The sequence below is a fragment of the Tachypleus tridentatus genome, chromosome 6 (genome assembly GCF_004210375.1).
Source record: "Tachypleus tridentatus isolate NWPU-2018 chromosome 6, ASM421037v1, whole genome shotgun sequence".
NCBI lineage: Eukaryota > Metazoa > Arthropoda > Merostomata > Xiphosura > Limulidae > Tachypleus > Tachypleus tridentatus.
Window position 1 is genome coordinate 12,996,418 of NC_134830.1, and position 26,362 is coordinate 13,022,779.

Below are 26,362 nucleotides of genomic sequence, written 5' to 3' on the forward strand. Positions count from 1 at the left end.
TGCTTTAGTGGAGTCTTCTTTCTTCCAAGTAATTTGTCACCATGTTAAGACTTATATCATCAGAAACAAATTTAATGTAATATTTGAAATTATGTAAACTGTATTAGTTGTTGCATTTATAATTTAAGCACTTGTTCTGTACAATATTGAAATGAGCAACTGAGGACAAGCAAAAAATACAATTTAGTTGTCGAGAAAACAGCGTAGCTATAACTATCAACTATTGTAATCGGAACCAAGTTTTATTTATCTTTGCAATTGTATACTTATGTTCTACAGAAGTTTACGCTACCTTTAATATATTGTTATCATAATAAGTTTACTCCTCAAATAAGTCTGCTAGGTAAAAATTCACATTAAATGTTAATCTTCGAAACGTTAATTCAATTAATTTTCACATAATTAAGCCATTTATATGCTCAAACTCATTAAAATTTTGTACTTCATCTTATACAACATTAGGAAAACATTTAAAATTTGAATTTACACAGTAATAGAAAAGGATATTTCACAATTGTGGATAACCTTCAATTTACTTATATTATTAGCCTTTTTATGTAAATGTAGACAATTACTTCATGAGGAAATACCACATTTATTTTAAAAATTCGTGATGTCCTACTTACAAAAACTTGTTCAGCATTAAACTTCAGTACAAGTTTATATTTTATGAAAAGGAATAAGTTATCAAACCTTGTTTGCGATGTTCTCGTTTGTTTGTTTAATCCCCAGTCTGTCTCCCCTCCCATATTTGGGAATTTTTATATTACGAAAACGAATTAACATGTTAACACGATATAAACTTAACCAGTTTAAATGTCGTGTACTACAGTTGTTTTGTTGTTGCTGAAATTTAAACTATTCCATTACATATTTTTAACGATTATGTAAAAGCCAATATTTATGTTTTATGTACACCTTTGTTAAAACATATGTTTAACGAATGTAACTTAAGACACCAAAATACAACTACTGATTATTAAGTATTAAAATACGAATCCCTTAAAATATTTAATATCAAATAAAAATACAATTCATACATGTTCAAAATAACTTTTAATTACTTCTTTATCAACGAAAAACGCTGATTCGTGCTTACATAAGTATTAAGAACATTAAACATTACCTTTGTATTTTACAAAACATTAAAAACGTTTTATTCAGTTACAATGTGTTAAGTTACATACATATCACAGTTTGTCAAAAAATGTGCAATGGTCTTTTACAGTTCATTGTGGTTACACGTTGTGTAGTTTCATAATCCAAGACATGTCAGAAAATACGCGTCAGCTATTCAAGCACAAGCTCCAAACAGCACCATTTATTTACAATAAACGATTCACCACGAATATTTTCTTGCACAGTGACTATTCAGCTTCTTATAAAAACAGGTCAAGAGAAGACTGTAGCTCGGCAGAACCAGAGGAAATTAACAGAATAAAAGGTGTAAACCCTCATCGTTGAATAAAACTCCTATATGTAGTCTTGTATAGCAAACTTGACCTGTATAATTGAGATACGCATACCTAGTAATTTAAATAAAGCTCTGAATACCTTAAACAGAACAAGTTTTCACATTTGTTTTAGAGGTTTTTTCTATCACTAGAGAATTCTTCACAATTGTAATTACTGAATTCCTGTTTAAGTGAAAGAAAACAGCAGATCACAGTCTTACTCACAGATTGGCAATTATCACCAGCCAGAATTCAACAGCACATCCATAAGGGTTATGAAGTCATGTCCACACTTAGGTCTTTTATTTCTCCTGTATCTTATTAAATGCTCTTCGTACTTGTTAGTAGTCTGATAACCGTTTAGAAATACACCTCTCCTTTCTATTACCCAAATTAAACCTATATTAAAGCACTGAATGACAGCACGTCAGTAATTATGAATTAATTTGAAAATTGAACTTAATTTTTACAATATATGTAATTTGTTTTGGTAACAAAAATTTAATACTCTTGATAGCAAATTAACACATCATGACAGTTAGTGAAACACTTAAAATTAGCTGTAAAAGATTACCACCACCATACATCATCTTCGTTGTTTAAAATCTTCAACTTCCTCAAGAACCTACTCGATTGGTTAAACCTTTTTTGCCAAGTCTGGCTTCCAGTTCTCTGGCGACACTACTGTATGCAATTTGAGAAAGTTTAGTTCCCCTCCCACCAAAATTTCTACAAAAACAGTGAATCCCAAACACTATCAAACATTTACATTTTATTGTCCTACATTTAAGAGCCACAGTTTTTACATTTAAATAATATTAAACTGTACCCTCCACGAATATATAATTTATAGCTTTATACAAGGTTTAAAAACTAATAATCCGTTCAAAGTAAATTGACTAAAGGATCAGTAATGTACTAAAGAAATTTATTATTGATACAAATATTTATATTTATGCATTTAGCTATAGAAAAGACATTACCTACGACCTCTGTAACCTTGCGAATCCATTAATCTGGAGATTGATAAAATTTCTCGTATAGTCAACCTTCCAGACATAGATCAAAAGTTCAATACAAAAGGACAGCAGTTCAAGGATTTGCATACTAACACCGACGATACAGAAGGCTTCGTATTCTTTGTGGTAACTTCTTGGAGATTAAACTTCTTCACTGTGTCGAACCTACTCAAGCAATGTGAAAGTTAGGTAATCCCCCCTTCGCCCATTTACAGAAAAAAAACTGTTCATGTTTTGAATGTGTAAAAAAAAAAAAATCATGCTTTTATAGTAGCTTGTTGGAAACTGCTAATTCATGTCTGCAGTTCGTAAAACATAATTCCACAAGAATAATTCCGGTTAAATTTAGTGAATTAGCTGAACTCTGACGAATACACAATTTATCGTAGAACAGACAATTTTTTTACAGTGTATTACCCAAAAGTTCAAGTTTCGAAAAAAGTATTATGCAGCATGCAATATTAACAGCAAAATTAATTATAACAGTTTGCTGACAATATAACAGATACCACGACTATTACAGTCTCCCCAAAAGTGATTCCAAATGTAAAATATTTGAATTACAATTTCAAAATATTTGTTTATAGTTTTGGAATGAGTGAGCCAGCATAAACGTTACCTGTTTGTTAAAATAGGATCAGCTCTAAACCATTCTTCTGAAGCATAGCCCTGTGACGAAATATGCAGTCCCAACACAGTTCTTTACAGTAGATTTCATGTTGACCAACAGTTGTATTCTGAAGACATTTCTTTGTTCTGCAGTCCTACTACAAAGATAACAATGACCCCTCCCAAAAGTCCACATAATACATAGTACCCAAAAGAGAATGCATCTGGCTTTAAAATCGCTAAGAAACAGGCTATGAAAATATTTAAAAAGGCAAGTCATTTAATAATACTAGATATTACCTGTCTTTATAGTTAATATTCAACATACACAGCCCCATCTCTCACCCAGTCTCAGTCATGGGAAAACGTTCTTTCATTCGACAGTGCTTTTTCAACAATGGCAGTTCCACGTACAATATTGGTTTATTCATTCGTCAGGCCTATTTAAGATAACCAAACTTGCTTATAACCCCTCCCCACCCCAAAATAGTAATCTTTACATAATATATACTTTTCACACTAGATATATTAGTTCAACAGAAGTCAAATCACGAATTAAATTCACCACGTCATCTAAACAAAATTATACTACTTATGTATTTATGATGAAGTGTGAAATATTAGATAACTACTGTAGAGCAATTTACATACCTAAGTGTTCAATAATGGTACGTTCTCAGTACTCTAATAAGAACAAAATTGTCCTGTTGGAAAATTTCGTCAGTATGATCCCTCTATTCTTCACTTGAATATCACCTTTCTGTTACTTACAGCACCTACTAGCAAAAAAATAAAATCCCTACCACAAGAAGATCGTAACGCTATCTGGACGGTTCTTTTTAACATACATAAATAGTTGAATCACTTCGAGAAAGCATAACAACTGCGATATAAAATACATTTTTTCTATATATGTTCCATATTTAATCCATGTCTTCTCAACAGGCTACGAAAGAAGTACAGAACTAGAAAAAGAATATATTTTCAACGAAATTAGTTTTTCTTCTACAAAAGCAGAAGAATTAATTTCCACTACCACAAACAAACTATGTTGTTACTACAAATTATTTGAATTCACCAACAAAAGTAAAAATTCATCTTACTTATCACATTTCAGTCATATGATCGCAGTACCTCCTTAGGAAATTTACATATCTTCCCCACCCATCCCAAGATGCTTTAAGCGATTTCTCTCACGGTTCAGTATAACCATTCTTCAAAAATCCCAGTTGCTTACTGTTACCTACGGTAATAGATAGTGTACAACAGTGGTAATGGTACTTTTCAGATGATACAGCATCCATCCACTCCTCCCCTGTAGTATAAATTAACGACAGAAAATCACTTTAAAAACTAGAGAGAGAAATACTGCTGTTCAATTTTCGTAACAATGAATACTACAATTATAACCTTGCCCGGGTAATAGTAACACATTATTTTAAATAAATGCCTAAAAATTTAATAGTAAAGTCGTTTGGAAATGAATTACTATTTCATAATTTAAGGAACTTAGCCTAATTATTAATTAGCTTATCATGTCTGTTGGTTGCACGTTTGCTGTTGATCCCGGGTAATAGTAATACATTATTTTAAATTAATGCCTAAAAATTTAATGGTAAAGTCGTTTGGAATTGAATTACTATTTCATAATTTAGGGAACTTAGCCTAATTATTAATTAGCTTATCGTGTCTGTTGGTTGCACGTTTGCTGTTGATCCTTCTTCAATATTCTAGCACAATCTTGTTCCGAAGAATTCTGGCGGTACTAACGTCGTCTAAACTCTTCAGCCTTCTTTCCCACCTTTATCCGCTTCCAACAAACGTCAACTACGCAATTTATTCAAAAAACAGACTTAAATAGCACGCGAGAGCCTTTTCACTGTATTCTAGGTCACGAAATAGAAAACATAGTGCAAGGGTTCCGTCACAGATTTACACCTCTCTTAAGCTAACAAAGAATAAAAAACATTTGGTAATAATAAACGTGTATTTTACTTTGTGTTTTAATGCAAAATCAGAGATATTATTGTTGAAATAATAAAAGTACTTTCCAGAACTGAACGCGGAGATACATACTCGTATTACACCTATCATTTTACCTTTGTATTGCGAAACAGTGTTCCTAATCGCCATCTAACGTCTGATATATTCTTTTCTGGAAAACAAAAAATTAAAATAATCAAGAATGAACTACATAATACGATTTTTGCAATACAACATGAAGTAGGCAAAAACCATGTTTAAAAGATACTTTTTTAATTACACAAACAATTTAAAATTGTAATCATATCTTAAAATCTAGTTGTTTGTGAAGTTTTAGTTTTCTCTTTGTCCTTTAGTATTTAGAAGCCCCTAGTGGTAAGTGGTATGTTTGCGGACTCTAGCAAGTGGATTTTGACACCAGTGATGGGCAAATCACAGATGACTCATTGTGTTGCTTTGAGCTTAACTTGAAACAAAAATTCATGATTAATTACTGTCAAAAACGAGATAATCAAAAATGTAATAACAGTGCATCATGAATGTACATGCATTTCTTCGTTTGTTTATAATACAACTCTTATAGTACAATGCTAATTTGGTCTTAGCTACATGAAACAAACACTATATATTATATATAATTGTAAAATACGTGATGAGAGTGATATGAAATCCGGGATGACACAACCATATTATTTACTTGATCTTGATTAGCATACGGTCATTGAATACTGAAAATTGTTTGCTGTGGTAAACAATGCAAATCAGAAATGTATTAAAGATGCATTGACATAACTTGTTAGACTGTACAAAAAAAAAATGTAAATTAAGAGAGTCTAGTTCAGCCATCGTAATAGTACTCGAATCAAGATTATGTAATTTTATTCATAATTAAAAATTATTTTCCAATGTCTGAAAAGTAAGTAATACTGACGATTGATGTAGTTATAATTAAACTGGAAGATAATCATTCTCGACACAAGTGCCCACTAACTTTGGTTACCTGGACCAAAATGTATTTGGGTCTAGTTAAAACTGTATGGCTTTGCATTGTTTAAACATAACATTTCGTAGTATTAGTTGTTGTAGTTGTCTATAGACGTGAGAGAGAAAATACTAAAGCATTTCAATTTCTCATAAAAAAAACCTTTACACGAAGCACAAGAAAAACAAAACTTTATTACATATTCTCTCTTTTATTATCATAAGCGTTGTATTAAATTCAGCCTTAATTCGTTAACTGTCACATCTGCACGAAAAATGAAGTTCCTTTGTATTTTATACATGTACCTTCAATTGATCATTACGGATTTATTATTCTTCCTTGGTTATAAAATTTAGTTGCAGAACAAAAATGCTGAAACTGCACCACAGCTTCAACTGAAGAATAGAGTGTTACACTTTTAATTTATTTATTAACTTTAATACAAAATTATATTATATACCTGACCTATAGAACATGTTAACGGTCAAACTTGAACACACTTTAAATTTCTTAATATATACAAAAATAAAACATATTTCTGTGCTGATCAATCGTTGTTTACAACTTATCTGCAATGCAGTAATTTGTCACGATGTGTTGAAACGGTGCAGTATACAGTGTTATATATATTAAGATACCCCGGATCATGCGCTATCTGCACTGCGTCACGACTTTATTGATTACACTGCTATTTTCTAAGCTAAGAGGACACGGCTTTTTTTTCAACGATAAAGCCCAAAAATAACGACGGAGAAAATAAAAGAGTTTGAGATAAAAATAACTTGACAAAACTATCACTTTGCTCTTTTTCTTGCTTTCAAGCAATTTTTCATTTAAAAATATGTCAAACAAGATAAAGAAAATTTAGATTTGTAATCTCTTCACTTCTGAAAATTTTTTTACTATAAAGGGTTTGCGAAGTCGCAACAGAAACTGAGTTAGAAGACAGCACTGTTTAAAGTTTGGAAAATTAAATTAAACCCAGAACACGTTCAATAAGTTTACGTTAAAAAACTTGTTTACTGTAGAAGTGAAATTAAAGATTTTTTTCGAAAGCTGAGGTGGTGAACGAACAAGGCTCTAGTAGAAGTAGGAAAATTATGTTTCTAACAAATATATTGATTTGGAAGGAGTTACCGTTAACAGTATTTGAGACCACTGTTTTATGGGTTTTACAAGAAGAATGTTTCTAAGGATTGGTTTTCAATGACAGTCTTGATGAATAAACTGATCTCCATGTACGTAGGCTACGTTGCAGTTAAGTTAATAAAGCTGTGGAACTTATTCCAGGGATAATTTATCATTATTAATTATCAAGAAAAAGTGAACGGTGAAAAATAGGCTTTGTTTAATAAACTGTCTTAAATAAAAAGTATAAAACATTCATTTTATAGCATTAATTCTCGCCCCTCCTCTCCTAGTGGCATAGCGTTTGATACCCGTGGTGGGCAAAGCACAGATAGCCCTTTCTTTAACGTTATACTTAATAACAAAACAACTACTTCTGTACAGTGACAGCTTCAATTACTGGTTGGAATGACAGGGATTTTGTGTGTGTGTATTTATTTATATATTTATAAAACGCTATGACTACCTCTTGGCATCACACTAGTCTTGTCACGGTGCAGGTTCGAAAGAATAAGACTTGCTAGTCTTTTAAAGCTATACAATGTTCACTGTTGGGAAACTATGCCTGGAGTTTATACTACTTTAAACTGGGCAATACATGATGGCCGGATTTAGTGAAGCTGGTACAGAAATGTGAAGTAACTTCCAGTAGAGGAAAGGGAAGGTGGTTTATGTTCATTGGGATAATTTTATACCTCACCCTGTATTACTAAAGTGAGATTGAAATATTTTCTATTAATATATGTAAATTTATGCGAAGTCCATAATGGAAAAACTGTTTTTCATAATTGTTATGTTTACAACTATTCCCCCAACTTATAGTTCAGATAACATTTTATTTATCTTGATCTGACCTTTTCATAATAGAATATGTAACAAATACCAATATAGCTAAACACCTTACGTCATCAGATTTTCGATATTCCACACCCACTTCGCAACCTTATATTAAAATACTTTTGACTTGTGCGGTATAATTACCCAGCAATATTTTCTTGCTTTGTGTGTTCTGTCTTGTAAAAGTGGTTGTTCCCCCCTCTCCATACAATTCCCAATTTACAGAGCCAGTGATCCTCATCAAGGGAAGTTTATCATCGTATACTTTATCGAATATTTGTTCCCTTGCTTCTTCTCAACGACATTACTGGCTTTGGTCTTCTCTTTGCCTTAAAATCCTGTGGACATGTCTATTTAAATTTTCCAAAGTCAAGACTAAAATCGTCAGAATACAACATACGACCAGCCTTTCTGGATAAAAATAAATAATTCACGAATATAAAACCCATTATCGTAAGCGTGACAAAGAAAATACTAATATCCCCAGTTTAGGTAATTTTGCTTTAAAATTAAGTTTCTGTTACGAGATTTTAATATTTTTTCTCTCTTGTTATATTATAATTTACATATAGTGTTGAACTTTGAAGAACTAGCAAGTTAATCAGTTCCACCACAGGATTTTCCCTGAGAATATGGGCGACGTTATGTCATGTTTATTCGAAGGAACTCCCCTGTATCCCCTTCTCAATGGTGTAGGAAAGAGTGACAAACTGAGGGTGTTTGACTAGACATTCAGGTTTTACGATGAGAGATTGAAAGTACAATAAGCTGCTAAATGCAAGTTCTGTACTGTCAATTATGACTAATTTTAGGAGGTACGAGAAGCATACTCCTAGAAAATTAATATAATAATATTAATTTATAGTTTCAATGTGCACTAAATATGTAAAGGTGGAGGCTGTTGCGTCCTTTGTTTCAACGCCCCTGCCTCCTACGTATGAAAGTTCATCCTGCTAACTTTAAAGAAAGGCAATGAATTAAAGTTTTGCAGTATGCGTTTTTACACGATTATGAGCATATCAATTTCTTTAAAAGGGCAAACTCCAAAATTAAATCGACGTACGAGCAGAAGCATATTATCACTAGGTTATTAAGAACTAATCAGGTGTAAAAATAATAAACTAAAAAGTGGCGTTGTAAACAAAGTTTTAATTATTTCTTAAATACTGTTGATTTGAATGCGCACACCCTAAGTGCAATCTGCAAAATTTTTTTTTTTTATGAACGTGACAATATAGTTTAAGTCAGAAGCTTGTTTATTCGTTTTTTCTTCAATGGGTACAAACATATCTCCGTAAACAAAGAAATCTACACATCATTTTCATAAAATTAACAACAATTTTCAAAAAATAAATATTTCCACTTGTTTATCAAATTCTCTTTTTCCGAGGGATGCCTTCAAAGACGTGCATAGTTTCCAGAAAAGGAAACCAATTTCCGCCTTTGGGTTTAGGTATAAACTGTAATTCAAATGATTTTAACACAAATGAATGTTTGAACTTGCGTCGTGAGTTATATGCATCTTATACATATTTCTTCAAATAATTTACTCTTATTGGACTCATTCCGCTAAATTATTATCCTATGTTGGAAAAATCAACAAAGTATTGTATTCAACGATTTAATATACTAGCTGAGCAAATATTGCGAAACATCTATAAAAAGCCATTTCTCAAAATTACTATTATTACAAGAACAATCCAAATCGAAGTAATAACGCTGCACAATAATAAGGTATTTATAACAGAATATTTTAAAAACACTAAAGAGTGTAATTCATAAAAACAGACCAGATTCTCTACCTCTCCTCATACCTACAACTTTAACACAAGAAATTTATAAAATTATGAAAAAGACTAAAAAATTTTATTTCCAAAACTAACCACAATTTTTTTCTCATAATACAACACTCGCACTTATATTAGTAGTTTAGATATAACAAGCAGCAATATTCTTAACCGACTAACAACCAACCTGTTGTACATATTCTAGATGGGCTGTGGTTTGGACTTAAGAACACTCGATTCGCAATCTACGGATTATGGGTTTTGCTCTTCATGTTTCACTCTTCAGTTGTTGAGGGTGGGTGGGTATGTGTTGTAAATTAACGGTAAATCTCTATTCGTTGGTAAAAGAGTATCCAAAAGTTGGCGGTGGGTGGTTTTAACAAGCTACCTTTTTTCTAGTCTATCACTTCTAAATCTGGAACAGCCAACACAAACATCGCTCAAGTAACTTTGCGTAGAATTAGAAGCAAATCAAATAAACAATTTCTGGAACGTCTAGCAAAAATCTTCAGGTTTTTAATACTTTTTTTGTTACCAAGAAACGAGAAGCTAGTTCAACTCTGTATGATTGTTGGTTGTTGACAAAACATCGTGTTTTAATATAATAACATGCTAATTTACTTACGACCTCTTTGATACAAATTTCAATACCAACGACTTTCAGTTACTTTCTCTTCGGTGCCATGTAAAGGTGCATGCAAATCACGCAGTTGCAACAAAGTTTTAATTTTTCACATAAGGTAGTAAATATAAGTTTTGCATAAAATTCTCTGTCAACATGGTTCTTTATATACAATTGCAGCGGTTGTATATTTTTTCTTTCTCGCATTTTTTTTTCTAAATTTTGCAATAAATGTATGCTGTAAAAAGAACAGCAGAATCTAATTCCTTTTGGAAGGTCCACAGGGGTGGCAAGGGTCGTCACTTGCCTCCTCACCCATGGAAAATAAACATTTTTTTTTCATTCAACATACGTATATGAATTTTTACGTTTTTTATTCAATTCACAATTTCACTTTACTTATTACATTTCACTGCCAATACTAATAAAAGTCGCCTGATTTGTCAGTGGATTTACTTAAAATCCCTAAATACCTGTCCCATAGCTAACTATTAAAAATGTCACTATCACGACGACTTCATGTTAATTAGGCATAGAAATTGTCACTAAGGTCGTAAAAGAGATCAAAATGGTCTTGACAGCACTCTCTTAGCCGTGACACTGTGATTGAGATCAATTTGTTGGCACTTGCCGATAATACTGACAGCAGAACATCAGAGGGATCGAAGTACTCAAATTTATTTTACATATTGAACAATCAGCATTCGAAAATAAAACATGCACGAGAAATCGTCACTTAAAAAAGACTTACAACTTAATAGAAAAGTCTAACATTTTGCATACGAATATCTTGTAATGTTTACTGATAACCTGCAAACTTTCATGAAAATACGTCTACTATATTTAAAAATTACAATATTCACTTGGCCATATTTATATAACTTTGAAGGTAGTTCCATCGTCCCTTAATTTTAATTTCCCCTAACATGCAAGTATATGATTGCATTTCTTTCTATTTATATAGCATAGTAATCATTATTTGATGACAAAAATAAGCATGAATTTCAGTCTTCCATAATTAGTTCAGTCCGCTTTATTCAGACAATTTTTTCTAAACATTCGTACGAGTGCTCAACATGCGGAATAGCATTCGAGTTAACTTAGTAGAGAAAAATCGTAAACATACTTCTGATAAAGATTGTACATGCCAACAGCTAGAAAAAGAGTATGAATTTGGTCCACTGCCTAATGGCCTTTGGAAGGGAACGAGCACCTCTCAAAATGTGGAACAAAAACAAAAAATATGATATTCTATAACACGAGAACTTTCCAAAGGTGTAACTTTCCTCGTCATCCACAAAATGGGATTGACTAAACGAAGTGTAAGAAAAGGTGGAAGAGTCACGTCAGGATATACCACCCTAACTTCCCGGAAGTGTTTAGACCAGCTTTCAAAGAATTATTGCAGGCAGGTAGATAATACTTTAGTTATGTTAACATCAAGAAACGAGAATTTAACACACAAAGATGCTAGAAACGGTCCAGGAAATCTGAAAAGACCATTAATAAAGAAAAATCAAAATGTGACGGATAGATCGATTAACAAGAAAATGTAATTAGAACGATTAAAGAAAGTAAAAACCTAACGTAGAAAATTATTGCTATTAATAAAAATAATTGTTAAGAAGGATTAGGGGTAAAAGTAAGGAAATTATATCGCACATGATAAAAGAAAGAAAAACATTTATTTATGTGACAGTAAATTAATTAATCGTAGAAGATTCATAAATGTTATACGCTCTCTAAAATTTGGATGGATTTTTTCTACATGTTGCTGGTTATTTATTGTATACTATGTGAGGTGTTGTTTATGGTGCAAGTACTTTCTTTAGTATTTAAAATGTTTTTCATCATATTTGTTGAGAAAAGAGTCTGCACTGTTTATGAATTTGCATATCAAATAAGCTTTATTTGGTGGATGACAACTATTCTATATTTGAGAGTAATTTACTTTTGCATGAACAAGGATGTTTAAGACTTGCTCATCTAGAAAGAGATTTCCCCCTCGCACCAAATATGCTTGCCCTTTCAGCCTTGGGGACGTTATAATGTTATGGTGAATCCCATTATTCGTTGGTAAAAGAATTGCCCAAGAATTGGCTGTGTGTAGCGATGGCTAGCTGCCTTCCCTCTAGTCTTACATTGCTAAATTAGAAACGGCTAGCGCAGATCGCCCTTGAGTAGCTTTGCGCGAAATTCAAAATAAACAAACAAACAAACACACGAAAGAGATGACAAAGTTTTACCGCTCATTTTCTAACAAGTGGATTTTTTTTCGGAAATCTCTAAACGTTTCTGAGATTGGAGCGAGAGGTAATAACTTAAGTAAATCTATTTGATTCTTTAGTGTTGCATTGTTAAGGATGGTGTTATGTCAAACGATGTAGCTCTTTAAATCTGTTTGTCAATATCAGTCTTTTTAACTATTTTGTAACATGGTTTGTCTTAGATTTTCAGTGCATTTTCTAAAAGTTGTTTCATTACAGATTGTCTTGATTGATAACGTATGATGGTGGGTGGGGTGGCAGCTGTTATATTTCTGGTGAAGATATTGCTGTAGATTTAAAACATAACTTAGCGAATTAAACTTAGAAGTCAGTCATTGACAGAGACGTTACGAAAGTTAATTTGGGTAGGGAAGTAATTAAGGGTAAATATGATTCTTTTGAGGGTAAATATGATTCTTTTGAGAAATAATGGTATTAGCATAAGACTAAAAGCAATTAATTTAGGACTGGCTGTTTAAATAGGAAAAATGTTATTTATATAATGGTTTTAAGAGTGAGGTTCCACAGTGCTTTATCATTAGAGCTGTTTTTCATTACGACCTACAAACATGTTGATATATGTAGGAAACATTTTAATAATTCTTACAGAACCGTTAATCTTAGGGATATTCATTACTGAGTTTAAAGTTCTTTAGAGACAAGTAAAGACTGGCAAGGATGATTACTTTTCGAGATTCTGATGAATTGGAAAGATTTAAAATAGATTTTAAATTGTAAGACATACAAATTGCTATGAGTTAAGAATTTGTGAGATAGGAAATTCTACTTTTATTTGTTATGGATTTATTTACTCTTTATTTATTATTCCTTCTATTATTTAGTTCAACTATGATTTGTTAGGTATATTAAAGTGGTAACTCTTCTAGCTAAAGCATGTTGAATGTCTCTAGGTATGCATTATAAAACGGACACAAGCTTCTCCTAGCGATAACTTATAGAATGATTATGTAAATTCGCTAATCACATGACATTAACCTCATAATATAGTCATGAAATAAAACCTGTCTTAGGTTTAAATAATTTCGATTCGTTTGTTTCTAACTGAGTATAATCATGATTTCCTTTTCAGCAACTACTGGGCACGGTCAAGGTAGATTATTCGGCGCCCTGATCATGAAAGTGGGTTTTCTCGGGGTACCCCCGTTCCCCCACAGCAAATTCTGAGGTTTTTATATCTACAAGTCGCTATCCTCTTGTGTTTTATATATATATATTAAGGATCAATATTTAGTCTCTCGCGGATCACCAATGGACCTTTGCCACCAGATAACAGCATAATCTCGTCAGCTTCAAATCTTGTCAGTTTAACTATTAATCACTAGCCCACTTAAATTTAACTTCATGAGCAGAGAGAAGAGAAGGTCTCTTCTGAGCGCCCTCGATTGCTTTGCATCTCTTCTTGGAATGCTGAGTGTTAAATCGGAATATCTGCCATGATGTTTAGTTTAATTAAGTATAATAAATTGGATATTTGTCTCCACCTACCATAAGTATCGAAAGCTTGTTTCTAGCGTTCAGATATAATCTTTTCTTTGCACAAATTCTGTACAGGTACTGACGAGCCACTGTTTTCCTGATTTAATAAATTCAGAATAAATCTGCAGACATGTCGTGAACTAACGTGTTTCGCTCCCCACTGGCATTCTGAATTTAAGCAGTTTCGATAATTAATGCTTTTTAACGAAACTGCTTAAATTCAGAATGTTGGAATTAGAGTATTTTGTCTTCGTTTGTTTTCTCTTCCTGATTCATTTTATTTGTTAAAATAATTATTAATATTAATACTTAATTTATATTGTATCGTTTATTTATAAACAGTTTATTTGTCTTCAATTTACATAAAACTGTATGTAGATGTGTGTTAATATAATATTTATAACATACTTTTCTTTTATTATCCTAATCGTGATACTTTTTATGTTATGAGGAAAAAACTACTAGCGACGCAGAGGTACAAACACTTTCTATCGTAACTGTATTAATTGCTTTTTTTTTTTGTAAACAGTGAATTTTATATTCTAGCTGTTTGTTTGGGATTTATCTATAGTTGTCGATACTTATTAAATTCATGCTTTTTTTTGCTTATTTCTTGTTAGCACCCTCGACCTCATTGCCAGCATAAGTGTTTGCAATATTGGCACTTTCTTTAGAAACTTGTATTTCCTAAATAATGTCTGACAGCAATCTAAGAGACTATGATACAAACTTTGACATTTCCATAAGTATCACATGATATATCACAAGAATTAACATTCTTCATTATCATTTTTGTAGCTGCTTTAATAAGAGTTTTTCTACCAATAGATTTGATTTCCTGGGAAAATTGTAGCGACTGTATGTTTTATACTGGATATGGACAATATCTCGCTCAAAAATCTTTTATATAGTCTACCTTTTTTTATTTTCTTATTGCTGTTTTGAAAACTTTAAGGTTTGTTTGTTTCAAAGAGAAAATATAATTAGTTTGATTGCATTTTTCTATTTTAATACGAAATGTAAAACGAAATTATACAAAAAATAAAACAATTGTCTGAACACAAATTAATTAATGTAAATAAAAACTTGTTTGAAATTATTTCAAAAACTTGTTTGAACATTTAGCAAATTTTTAAAAATTTTGGTGGTTGACTTCATTTGATTACCGTTGAAGTCTTATGTTTATAATTTGTCACAAAGTATGCATGTTGTGCTTTATGAAAGTACCTTCATTTTTTTTTGCAAAAATCTGTATTTATGAATAGCAATACAACATTAAAAGTTAATTTCTTTTAAAGCGAGAATCCATAATCACTGGAAGGAGACATTGTCCTTGATCAGTTTTATTCCGTCACAAATTTTTCTTTTCTCACTGATACTCGGAATCGTTGGTGATGTATGGAGCGTTAGATAAGTAAGCTTGTTGACTGAATTGGTATGTTTACGTGTTTAGATCTGTCTTAGTGATTTGACATATTGAGCTAATATGTACAAATAAGTTGTTTTCTAGGTTAGTCACATACAAATTAAGGTTAGGCCTACATTGTTACAACAGTGTATGAGTGCATAAACTAATTTGTTATCATTTACAAGGCTTGGACTTAAAATCACCAGGTAATTTAAAATAATCTAATACTGAAAGAACAATGTTATAAAAAACCTTTTTGAAAATTTAATCACAACAAATACACATCTTTTCCATTTTTCTCATAAGTAATAACAGCCCCCAAAAGTCAATAGATTGATAACACAATTTTTTTAGTGTATAACTATGCAAAAATGGGAAAAAAAAAAGTTTTAATTGATAACAAAAATGGACTGGTAAAGTAAAATCGAAACGTTGTTCAAGTTACACACATTCTTCTTCTGTTAAATTTTTTGCAACCAAGTTGAAAACAAAAGTAAAAGACATTAAGTTAATACTTATGCTAGCTGACTTCGCTGCTATTCTCATAATTGAAAACCTCAATAAAAACTTTGCAGGATAGATGTTTGTGTACAATGTTTGTATTATTGAACTAGTAATTAAATAATTTTGAACAGAGAATGTATTTTGTTGTAGTTGATATTTTCATTTTATTTCTGGAGGATAAATTATTTGGGCCATCATGTTTCCTACTCCAAACGATATGACAAAAGTAACAACTAAAATCATTAATACAACTACATGTGAAAAAATTAAATGTCTATTATTTTTACTATAATAGTGAAATATTAATATAATTTATTTCTTTTAGAAGTGGAATCTTATATGAATGTAGCTGTAAGTCCTTGTCAGGTGACAGTATTTTTTAACTAAAATGAACAAGAAATAAGAAGGTTGACAAAAGACCAAGTGAACAAACTAGAAATTTTGAAACCATAACTGGCTGAATCATATCACTGGCTGGGCTCTGTGATCCAAAACACAAGATGAGAAAAAAAACATATTTAAAAAAATTACTACACAGACTAAACAAAAGAGAAAGCATAGATATTTATTCAGTACTTAAACATGTTGCCTCACCTACCTCTGTTTGATCTATTGAGATCAGTCATTAACCATAAAAATAAGCAACCAATGCATGAAATAAAAATGGATGTTAACATTTCTACCAACACTTTAATATACACTTTAACTGAATGTAATGTAGTGTAGCTTGTTATTGAAAAAAAAAAAAGACTTAAATACTTTTAAGTCATTGTCTTATATTTTAATTCTTGTATGTTTGTTTAAATGTTAGTCAAAGACTTACATGAAATATTATAAAGGCTATGCTTAGAGCAGCACATGAGTTGGTTGGACCTGTAGGATAGTTTTCAGAGTATGAGTGAATTTTATGTTTGAGAGAGGCTTAATTAAGCATGCTCATCAGCAAAATGTTTTGGAATGTTCTAAAAATTATGAAGATAATTTAAACTAAATGTTTAAAAGAGTAGGAAATTGTGAGTAAACAAATTGATAGGATTGCTAAGGTAAAGAAGTTGGAATATGGTTTAGTGCACAATAAGTTAAATAATTGTTTTAAAAATAAATCTATAAAGATAAACAGTAAATTAATGAATAAGCCTATGGTTGCTAATGTTTGGGGTATTACATGTAACACAATGGATGAGATCAGTTATCAAATTATTGGATATTACTGAAACATGATAGATTCATGGAATAATGATAAAAGAAAATTTTAGACTCTAGGTGCTCAGTAATTCAGTAGTCCAGGATTTTATAAAAGGGGCCTGGGGATGAAGTATATCTATCTATAAATGTAAGGGATGAAGTGCAGTTTCTTGGGGCTGAAGCCATAAAGGCAGTATAAAGATTGAAGTTGCATGTTTCTGGTTTACATTCAAGGAATAAAAGGTAGAACATTTATATCAAGGAATTGGTATAGGCAGTTTTATTAAACAAGTGATGTCACTGAGTAGTTATGTAATAAAATCAGAGTTGTTAATCAAGGGAAGCTTTAATTGTTTGGGATTGTATGGAAAGGGAAGAAGGTTTTTTAAAAGTGATTCAGGACAGTTATCTATATCAAATAGTCAAGGAGTCAATCAGGGTAAGTGTCATTTTAGATTTGTTATTAATCACTAATGAGTATGTGTTTAAAGAAGCTGAAGTTAGGAACATTTTTGGGAAAGAGTGATAACTGCTTAATAACGTTTTATGTTTCATTACATGTTAAGATGAACAAAATAAACTTTGAAATTATACTTTTTGTAAAGAGCCAGTTCTAATGCTATAAGAAAAAAATGTATTCTATGTGAATTAGGATAACAATTTTAAATTGATGTGGGACTGGTTTAGGCATTTCTTAAAAGCTAGATTACTTTCATTTAAAATAATTGTGGTCCTAGAAAGTGAAAAGAATTCCACAAAAAATCAAACATAATTAGTTTCTTTACTAAACACCTAAAGTAAAAAAGAGGAGTACGTATTATTGACGATTAGGACATAAGATTTACAGAACTATAGCAGATCTAGGGATTTAATTAAAGAAAAATTAAGAAATTAAAAAGAGCTTATGAGAAACAGCTAGTTGTTAGTCAAAAGTTTCAAAGTGGTTTCCTCCAACAGGTTATTGGTGGGAAGTAGAAAGTTGCTTAGAGCACAATGTCATGGTTCCTAAATGTATAAATTACCTAACTCAAGTGATACTCAGTGTCAACCTTGGAATCTACAGTGAATAGAGTCACAAACAGCATTCCAGGAACTAAAACACAAACTGACGGGTATACAGCCAACAAGCAGGACTACTGAGGCCCATGTGATTTGCCTAAACAAGGTAAGGTCAGTAAAGCTTCTTGAAATTACTCTAGATGGAAGGTTCCTTCATTTGCAATGTTGTGGGCTATGAGGGAATGTGTGTGTAAAGTGTATATTGTGTGTGGCAGCAAAATAGATGAATCCCTCTGTCATGACTGATTACATGGAAAATGCAAAAGGGTTTGCAGTGAGCTGTTGCTGTCATAGAGTGAAACTTGGGAAACGAACAATTGGGTCTGGCCATCAACTTGAAAGGACAAAAAAATTCATTTGTATTGATGGAGGTGGTGGTCAGTTCAGTTCTGTTCTGGTTTGGTGGTCTTGGTATATGTCTGCTCATATACACATTTTAGTGATGAGGTTCTTGGTGGACACAGTATCTTCAAAAATCCTAATAGATGCAACCATGTATCATGCACTTTGAAAAAGCTGTTACTGTGGCCAGTAGGCACACACCTTATTCTGATGAATAATGATGGACTGAATATAGAAAGATAAGCACATGTCTTATTGTGCCTGTGTTTCATAGGATGAAGATTGTAATTACATACCTAGGATCTTGAATTGGCATAATAGAAATTGATGTACTATGGAAAATCTCAGCCAGTTTTGCTTGTGTTGCAGGTAAACTGAATTTTATAAGGAAATCTGACCAGTACTGATTGGAACCTATTGAGAGGCTGCAGGCTACTCTGGTGAAGGAAATATTAGTACTTCTTACCATGTAAGTAATATGCTGTGATTTACTATGGAAGTGATTGTATATATTCACACCTAGCAACACATTTATTAAGACAATGTACAAGACCAACAATTTCCTATATAACACTTAAGTAGCTGTAGCATGTGTTCAAATGCACCTAATAGAAGGTGATGTCCACATACTGCATTTTGATTACAGCCAATGGCACTGATAAATACAAGTTAATTTTACGATTTTAATTTATATCTCATTTTAGCTTTGATTTAGATCACGGACACAGGCCCCCAGTTTATTAAGCTATGAATTACAATTTTAAGTAGCCTGAAATTGAGTTAAATAATAATTTAAAAGTTAATTAAATGTAGAGATGTATCAAATTTATTATGTTTGCCAACAAGATTAATACACAGTTTTCTTTCTTAATACAAAGATATTTTAATATAAAAAACAATAATACAATTTATAATAACAATTGTCACAAATTATAATTCATATACAAAAGTTTCACAAACAACATTGAGTTTTCTATCTGATCCAGAACTTTATGATGCTTTACCTATGGCTCATGACAAGTGAATTAATTTTGAGTTGATACAGGTACAATTCATTTAATGGAAGCCTGGCATAGCCAGGTGGTTAAGGTGCTCGACTCGTAATCCGGGGGTCGCGGGTTCGAATCCCCGTCATACTAACAATGTTCGTCCTTAAGCGGTGGGGTTGTTATAATATAACGGTCAATCCCACTATTCGTTGGTAAAATAGTAACCCAACAGATGGCGGTGGGTGATAATGACTAGCTGCCTTCCCTCTAGTCTTACACTGCTAAATTAGGAACGGCTAGCGCAGATATCCCTCATGTAGTTTTTTGTGAAATTGAAAATCAAACAAAAATCATTTAACAGAGACCTAACTAGCTTTTTGCTGATCACAGGTGAGTTTTTTACTGCTAGAGTTATAAAATGTCTTTCTAAAAATGGTAACGTCTGATATTAATCCGCTGAAGTTAAATGATTTGTAATGTTTAAAATATATAAACATCCGTTATCAAATATATAAAGTTCCCGATTAATAAGCGTTAATAATAGTTATAGCTTCCGAACTTTACAGCAAACCAACAATATATTCTCTTCTCGATGCGTGAGAAGAGATTCTAGAAATTTCAGCTACAGCAACAATACTGGCAATCATTGGTATTTACATACGCACGTAATACATAGTTGATTTTTACATTCGAGAATCTTCTACAAATTTAATGACTAGGCGAGAATTTCGCAATGCATTGAACAGTTTAACAATATATACTTAACTGAAATAAGCATTAATATTAAAATAAATATGTAATACTAAATATGTCACAATGAATTTAAATGTGCACGTGACGACCTCAAACCTTACTTTAATTAAAAGAAGATTGAGACACTAGGAAGCAGCTGCTCTTTCTAATGATTACACGTTAACACATAAAACCACTTTTCATAAAAAAGAAATTTCTATCATCTTAGAAAAAAAAACTTGTATTTGTTCAATCCACTACAGTTAAAGATTTTTCTAAAAAATCCATCTTCTCTGGTTCAAAATTTTATGACAGTCAGGATAAACTTTCATCAAAACCGTCAAGGCCTGTCTGCTACTTTTGTATTAAAAAAAAAAAACTGGTCACGTTATGTCTAACATTTGTGTTTGAATAAGAAAAAAAAAAGAGGCAACAATCAGTGCATTTATGTCCACATATAGATGTAGTTTCACCATGTCGCTCGATGCTATTGATTTGGCCACTGATATAAAAGTTAATATATTCAGGGAGTAATTTGTACCTTTTGTGTCTGTTGATACTGTGTCTTTGACAAATGAACTGCTAATCCCACACCCATGCGTATTTTATGTGATACTGGGGCAGTTCATTCATTGTTGTTAGAAGGCATATTGCCTTTATATTTCTGTTCTGCCGTTGGTGAGTCTATTATGGTTCAGAGTATTAAAGGTGGTTTTATTATTGCTCCTCTTCATAACATCATACCGAGTTTCAGGAACAGTTGTGGTTGGAGTAAGACCTAATCTGCCAATTAGGGGTGTATCATTATTGTTGGGAAACGATTGACTGGGAAAAAAGTTATTGCTGAATTCAAAATGGTTATCAAGCTGATCACTGTTTCATCTTAGAATTATGTTGCTGCTGAGAAGAATCCAAATGTGTTTCCACTGTGTTCTGTGACTTGAGCTCAGGCTAAAAAATTAAGCCAAAAAACAAATGATAGACATGTATTTAGAAGACGATATTATAGATTTGTTTCAGACATTTTTTGAATCTGAATATCTGATACCTATAAATTGTTTTATTGAAAATTCCTTGGTGAGTGACAATGAGGGATCTGATTCATCTGACCTGATCAAAAGATGATCTATTCAAAAATATACACTCCCAAAAGATGAACAAAGAAAGTTCTGAATGGTTTTTTTTTCAATGGTGTATTTAAGAGCAAATGGAGAACACCAGATGTTCCAGGTTCAGCATATCATTCTGAAATACTGAAAGTTGCCCATGAACTCCCCGTGGAAGGTGATGTAGGTGTCAACAAGACATGTGACAAAGTTATGAAACATTTCTTTTGACCAATGATAGGCAATATGTTTCTTAATTGCTTATAATCTTTTGAAACCTATCCTACTTTCAAAGAACGTTTCAGTAGTTGGACCTTTACCAAAAACTCCACCAGGGAACCAATATTTGTTGACTATCATGTACACATCCACTTAACTCACTGAAGTTATCCCTCTCAAAAACGTTTTAGCCCAAACCATTTTTAAAGTTCTGATTAAATTTTTATACTTTCGTTGACTTAACCAAAGAAATTCGGTCTGAACATGGTTCAAATTTTATGTTGGGGTTGTTTGAACAAGTTGTTTATCAGCTCAATGCTAAACAGTTCAAATTTAATGCACATCATCCAGAATAACAAGCTGCTCTTGAGAAATTCCATTCTACCTTGAAAAATGTTATACAAATTGTTCAATACCACTAATTTTACCCTTTTTTTAATTTCAAGTTCATTATAAAACATTTGGGATTTATTGTTTGTTTGATTTAAAGCCGAGCAACGTTGAATTCTCTCCAATATCCAAACAATACCAGAATGCGAGATTTCTTGAAGATAAGAAAGGTGATTCAGTCTTTTCATTGTGCAATTCTCCAATAAATATGTTCGTTCACTTTGTTGGGTCTGGAAATTGAGTAGATAAAAAGCTTTTGTGATTCGATAAAGTAAATCAATAAATTTCAAACGATTCGACTGGAAATAACTATTCTTTATGGTTCTTGAAACTGAGCTATCCTGAATGTACAGTAGTTACAACAATCCTGTGATAATATTTTAACTATCTTAAGACGCTCAAGCTAAAGTATTCCGTCGCTGTTAACGGACAGATATTATAACAATGAAATTCTTCGTGTGATATACATATATATATATATATATATATATATATATATATATTAATACATTCGAAACGACAAAACCCAAGTTTACTGAAATACGTAATAAAAATATAATAGTTAACGATTAGGCGTGCGCTCTACAACTGAACCTAAAAATTACGTAAGAGTCAGGCGAGTGGTAAATCGTTGTTGGCATAGTATTGCAGTGGTGGAGTATTTGTAATCTTGTCGTGGTAATGATATTCAATGTATACAACATTGAAAAAAGCTATCGCTTCGTATTTTAGAATAAAGAAAAAGTTCATTACTGACAGCTGTAGCATGTAAATTTAAATTGTGAGAAAGTTAAAAATGTCGTATGAAGAATATTGGACATTTCTCGTGTCAAATCGACGTCACAAACATACAGTCTTACTCTTCCAAACAAACTGTAATATTAGGCTTAGGCCTATACTATAGTTAGACTATCAATAAGGCTCAAAATAGCTTAATGTGATTATTAAATTAATGATTTGTGGTAAAATATCCAGACAAGGATTTTTAAAGCATAAAAAGATGGGAGATAAGAATTCTGAAAGTAGTGATGATCATTTCGCAGTAACTGCTAAAGTTCAGATGACTGGTATTCTCATGAAACGACCGTTTGGACATCACTCAAATAAATGGACAAAAGGTAATTTTGTCAAGTAAAACTAATTAATTAGCAAGTACGAATAAGATGTTGGCTTCTTGTGTAATTTTTGTATGAAATGAAGTGTTGTTGTTTTTTTAAATTTGTAACATGAAACTATAGCAGTGTAAGTTTTAAACATACTCTTCCATAGCTAATTTCTATTTGAAAATTGAAGTATTTCTTTTCATTAGTCCTGTGATTAGGTCTGAAAGTTCAAGTTGCTAACGTAGCACCACATATACTGTAAATTGTAACTAAAATTTTAAACATTCATGATGATGAAATCCACTCGAAGTAGAAATGTATTCTCAAGTTGGCTGGTATGGGTATTAGCAATTTAATTAGAATAAAGTACAGAATAATATTTCTACCTTCTTATATCATCTTCAGGTTAACAAACAATAAGTTTTATATATGCAACATAAGTTGTAGCATAATTGAAATTACTTGTTCCTTACCTGTATTAGTTTGTTTGTAACTGTAAAAATTATGTATATTTCAAAAGAGCTTTAAGTTTAGAGAATGTATTGTTATTTTTATCATGTGAAAGTTTCTTGAAGTATTGCTTACAGCCTTTGGAAAATGATGCTTTTGCTTGGATTTAAAAAAAATTAGCATAGATTACAACTTTTTGGTTTGTATGAAATGTACATGAAAATTAATATTTTTCATTTTTATTAAGGGTCTTTAAGTCATTCATAAATAGACAAGTTTTTCACTTACAAAGGTTACAATTTCAAAATGTTTAATAACTTATAAAATATGTTATTAAAACTAATTGTATAACAATTCAAACAACATAATAATATTCAAACTTTTATTTTGAATTTATTGTTTTCTTTTAATTGTTTTGAAAATACTTGTTCAGAGCATTATAAGCTCTGGTTTCATACTATAATTGAACAACTCTCATGTTTTGATATAAAAAGTTAAATTTACTTCATTAAGTACATAATAAAGTATTTATTTCAGTTTAGGGTGTCAGTGATACAGACTTTTTTAATGAGATACCATAATAACAGATCATTTCTTCATGGCTTCCAAGTATAAGAGAACTTTCTAATCTTAAACTGTCTTTGGTATTATAAACATTACTATACATTTACTTTACTATTACTGGAATAGGAAAAATTGAGATTGGATATGTTGATGATTTACAGAGTTAGCGACTATAATGATGGCCATATATTTATAGGCTTTTTAAAAGTGCAAATTATCATAGGAACAGGTGTTTTTAAAAATTTTAAATGTTATGCTAGGACATTGCTTGTGAGTATTTGTTTACATATAATAATTAATTTTTAGAATAAATTCCCAAAGTCTGCCATGAAAACGTTTGTAAAATGAAAGAAACAAAATGTGGTATTTCAAATTCTACTGACTTAAATTTTTTTATAATGGAGTTAGTTGAAGGAATAAAACAGTATTTCACCCACTGCCTGATTTAGTGAATCAGAAGTATTGTATGTAAAGGAAGATTAGTTCTGCTGCCAATAGAAGAAAGCAGTTATTACTGCATACACAGTTTAACCCTTTCGCACGGTTGGCAACGCAGTCGAACTTGAAGCTCAGTGCAGCAGGCGATCTTCGCCGACAAGATGTAAACAACATACCCTCGTGGCTAATTATCATAATCACATTGGCCTGTAGACCCGCTTGAGGCTAGAACCACATGTATTCATTGTTTACTTGGGATTCCCAGCAGGTATTTAAACCGAAGGTCACATGATTTCTTTGTTTTATAGCCTGTGTAGATCATACTGTTCATTATTTTAGAAGATACCTTCCTTGCATATTCTGTTGATACTTGCAGCGTTGTTACAGTGCCAAAAGGAAAAGCTTATACCACTAAAGAAGTAATTGATATTATTTGTGCGATGAAGAGAGTGACAGAGTTTGAGCCAGATGATAATGAAAGCTTACTTGTAACAGATGAGTGATAATGAAGACATTTGTGGCCTGGAATCTGCTCCTGCTTTAGGTAAGCACATGGTGTAGTTAGGGTCATATAACTTATTGCATAAACTGACTGACCAAGGCTAGTTCTTGTTAACAGATATATAATATATTGTGCAGACTGCAAGAGTAATGGTAAAAACCCAGTATCTCCAAGACTATTCAGAGAGCAGATTATTCAAAATTTGCTGGAGGGATATGTCAGCAAAGCTAAACGAAAAGGAACACCAAGTACTGATAAAGTTCAGTGCTTGGTGGAAAGACATAGTATTGGACAATATGAGGACAAAAAACACAAACCTGATTGGACTGTTTGCAGCAATAGATACACAGCTGGAAAAAGAAAGCAGACTAATTATTTCTACAAACAGTGCAATCTCCCCATGTGCTTCTTACCATACCATGATATACATCATATCCACAAAGACTATTGATGGGTTGCTGCACAAATCGTATACAATTTATAATAAATTATTGTGCTTTACATGGTACTTCTTTCTTGTGTATCAGATTGTCTTCCTTTATTCCTGTTATTCTTATGTATTGAATTTAACATGTAAAGTATTGGGTACAATCACAGACAATTTCAAGGGACTTTTGTTGAGTTATTGCCAAGATATCATGCTTTTAGTACTGATACTGTAATTAGTTGAAGTATCAAAATATATATTCAGCACCATGCCAAACATTCAAATTTTTTATTTGGTGCCAAAAGGGTTAAGTAAAGGTTACTTAGTTTGTCTGTTAATACATGAGGCTAAAGATTTTTTTATTTCAGATTATGATGCTTGTTCTGTTAACCCTGTAGCTGCAGGCTCAGTATAATGTACATGAGAGTTTGTCTATATATTAAGTATTTGTACTATAACTTTTGATACAGCATGTGTATCTTCACAAAATTTGATAGACTTATTAAAGATTGCAAGTATTTTCTGTACCAAGAAAAACTGATTTTTTTGTGAAATATTTTTATTAAAGATTTGTTTGTGAAAGTAGTCTGTTTTGCTACTAGTCTGAGTGCAAAGTGATTTCATGATATGATTAAAAAAACTAGTCTTCCTCCTAAAAATCTCAAATATTATTTGCATAATCTCTAAAATCTTTTCAATACATCTCAAATGTTTGTTTTTAGTAAGACTTTATATATTATTTTGTTATTTTTTATACTT

General features: G+C 31.6%; 3 long non-coding RNA genes across 6 annotated transcripts in view; 2 read left to right on the plus strand and 1 right to left on the minus strand.

Annotated features, from left to right (window-relative positions):
• The window catches only part of LOC143251952 (uncharacterized), a 244,675-nt gene that overhangs the window by 108,047 nt on the left and 110,266 nt on the right, over window positions 1-26,362 (plus strand). The gene's annotated exons all lie outside the window — the stretch shown is intronic.
• Window positions 1,038-10,001, minus strand: LOC143251945 (uncharacterized). 3 transcript variants are annotated; one of them, XR_013028758.1, is made up of 4 exons: window positions 9,987-10,001; window positions 3,734-5,237; window positions 2,438-3,522; window positions 1,038-2,138 (listed from the first exon to the last, which is right to left on the minus strand). It is a non-coding gene; the product is annotated as an uncharacterized LOC143251945 (long non-coding RNA). The 3 variants fall into 3 exon arrangements; XR_013028757.1 differs by having other exon boundaries at window positions 2,438-2,638; window positions 3,093-5,237; XR_013028756.1 differs by having other exon boundaries at window positions 2,438-5,237.
• LOC143251950 (uncharacterized) lies at window positions 15,370-24,063 on the plus strand. Of its 2 annotated transcripts, none has more exons than XR_013028766.1 (4): window positions 15,370-15,620; window positions 18,240-18,452; window positions 19,053-19,152; window positions 23,163-24,063. It is a non-coding gene; the product is annotated as an uncharacterized LOC143251950 (long non-coding RNA). The 2 variants fall into 2 exon arrangements; XR_013028767.1 differs by having other exon boundaries at window positions 18,240-18,447.